The following is a 2,711-nucleotide window of genomic DNA, read 5'->3' as shown; positions in this document are numbered from 1 at the left end:
AGAAACCCTGTCTCGAAAAAACCAAAAAAAAAAAAAAAAAAAAAAAAAACACCTATTTCAGGAGTTTACTCTTTCTGTGAGCACGAGGCTTCCCCTCCAGTCTGAGTGCTCTTCTGTAGATCTCCTTGCTTTATTCTTTCTTTCACCTGACCTGTTGTGGGTTGGCTCCTAGTTCTCAGCTCTTTAACTTGACTGACACCTCAAAACATGGAGCAGCAGCAGAGTAATCATAAATCTTATAGCAACTGTACTGTTCTGGGTTTCCCAAGATGACCTAGTTCCTGGTACTATGCCAGGTTTTTGTTGTCTTTTGTACAACTTCTCAGTGCTGCCACATATAGTACAGCTTAGATTCTTGAACACACTTCTATGAAAGGGGCACACATTTCTGTCCTCCATCCTTCTACTACTAGACATATGCATTTAACATGTCAATTCCTTTAAAATTTGGGAATATATACTATCGTGATACTGAGGGGTTTTTCTTGTTTTTATTTTTTTGTTTGTTTTTTTGAGATAGGTTTTTCTTTAGCATTGGAGCCTGTCCTGGAACTAGCTCTTGTAGACCAGACTGTCCTTGAACTCAGAGATCCGCCAGCCTCTGCCTCCCAAGTGCTGGGATTAAAGGCGTGTGCCACCACTGCCCAGCATGATACTGAGATTTTTAAGATACACATAGCTCCTAGAATCCTTACAGAGGATGACATAGAGGCTGGAGAGATGGCTCAGTGGTTAAGAGCACTGACTGCTATTCCGGGAGACCCAGGTTCAAATACCAGCACCCACATGGCAGCTCACAACTGTCTACAACTCCAGGGTCTAACACCCTCACACAAAATATACATGCAGGCAAAACACTGATACAAATAATAAATCATTTAAAAAAAAGAAAAAAAATTCAGCACAGAGGATGACATAATAGAATCCTTAGTTCTAGTTGGTTGTAGTGGCATAAACCTTTAATTCCAGCACTCAGGAGGCAGAGGCAGGCAGATCTCTGTGAGTTCAAGGCCAGCCTGGTCTAACAGAATGAGTTCCAGGATAGCCAGGGCTATGCAGAGAAATCTTGTCTCAAGAAACAAAAAACAAACAAAGGCATCAGAGCAAAGAAAATAGTAACATTTTGAACATTTGAGAATTTTACTGAAGATAATATTTAAGTATGCAACAGAAGAATGGAGGGGTTTTGGGGTAATTTGCTTAGAAATGGGATACTTGCTATTTTAGGCAAAGAAAAGACTGGCTCAACCCTGACTTTCCAATGGAAAAAGCAGAGAAGGCTGGGAGTGTAGCTCAGGGGTGAGTGCTTCCTAACATACATAAGGCCCTGGACTCAACCCCTACAGTCACTATTCCTTCAGTTCACCTGTATGTTTAGATTATAATCTCCATGATTAATAGAAAAATATGATCATAGCCGGGCGGTGGTGGCGCACGCCTTTAATCCCAGCACTCGGGAGGCAGAGGCAGGCGGATCTCTGTGAGTTCGAGGCCAGCCTGGTCTACAAGAGCTAGTTCCAGGACAGGCTCCAAAGCTACAGAGAAACCCTGTCTCGAAAAACCAAAAAAAGAAAAAAAGAAAAATATGATCATAATAGCTACTTAAGAGACAAGCCAGCCAACTAAACTAACTAAAAATTATATGGTAGGTAAAGAGTATTAATAAGTCAAACATTGGGCACATGCCTGTAACCCCACATGCAAATGCTCAGGAGGAGGGTCAACATGAATTCACAGTGAGCCTGGACCTACGTAGTGAGTACTTATCTGTCTTAAAAAAACAAAACCAGAAAGAAGTGGTTTGGGAATCTCAGGTAAATGTGGAAATGAATATAAGCTACCGTACAACCAGTGTCTTAAAACTAAAACAATCCAGGAAGAAAAGCAGAAACTGGGAGTATTCAGGCAAGTTAGGGACAAGGAGCAGTCTCATTATGCTGTTCCTCCCTAAAGCCCTTTTAAAATTACTGAGAACTATGGTAATAATTAGGCTCATGGTACTCCTGGGAAGGAAACAAATCCCTTCATGTGACAAAAAATTAATTTTCCCCCTGGGCAGAAAGAAGGTAACATCTGTTTGGTTGGCCTCTTGCACACAGACAACACAACTGATCCACCCAACAATCACTCTTTCGTTCCTCCCCTGTTGTTACTGCTCATGTAGCCCATTAACCACCTCTATACACCTTCCAGTTCATCCTTCTCTGCTCAGCTGTGCTTTATTCCAGAGGACTAATCAAGAATCACATCCCAAAACCACTGATTCCCAGTCCCAATCTCAGATTTACCGAAACAGATTTTAGTAGCCTCCACCTTAGATCAAAAAGCAGTATGTAGGGGCTGGAGAGATGGCTCAGTGGTTAAGAGCATTGCCTGCTCTTCCAAAGGTCCAGAGTTCAATTCCCAGCAATCACATGGTGGCTCACAACCATCTGTAATGAGATCTGGCGCCCTCTTCTGGCATGCGGGCAAACATGGAGGCAAAATGTTGCATATATAATAAATAAATTAATTAAATTAAAAAAAAACCTTTTTAAAAAAAAGCAGTATTTAAAGGCTCCACAGTCTGTCAGACTCGTCATGTACTAAAATCCCCTTTTCTGATATAAAAACTGAAGCTTAGCCGGGCGATGGTGGCGCACGCCTTTAATCCCAGCACTCGGGAGGCAGAGGCAGGCGGATCTCTGTGAGTTCGAGACCAGCCTGGTCTA

At 42.2% G+C, this 2,711-nt stretch overlaps 1 protein-coding gene across 2 annotated transcripts in view; it reads right to left on the bottom strand.

Moving 5' to 3' along the window:
• The window catches only part of Hmox2 (heme oxygenase 2), a 27,511-nt gene that overhangs the window by 21,759 nt on the left and 3,041 nt on the right, over window positions 1–2,711 (bottom strand). The gene's annotated exons all lie outside the window — the stretch shown is intronic.

Source organism: Microtus ochrogaster, chromosome 7, assembly GCF_000317375.1.
Source record: "Microtus ochrogaster isolate Prairie Vole_2 chromosome 7, MicOch1.0, whole genome shotgun sequence".
In the NCBI taxonomy this organism is placed as follows: domain Eukaryota; kingdom Metazoa; phylum Chordata; class Mammalia; order Rodentia; family Cricetidae; genus Microtus; species Microtus ochrogaster.
This window is presented reverse-complemented; position numbering and strand designations above follow the sequence as displayed.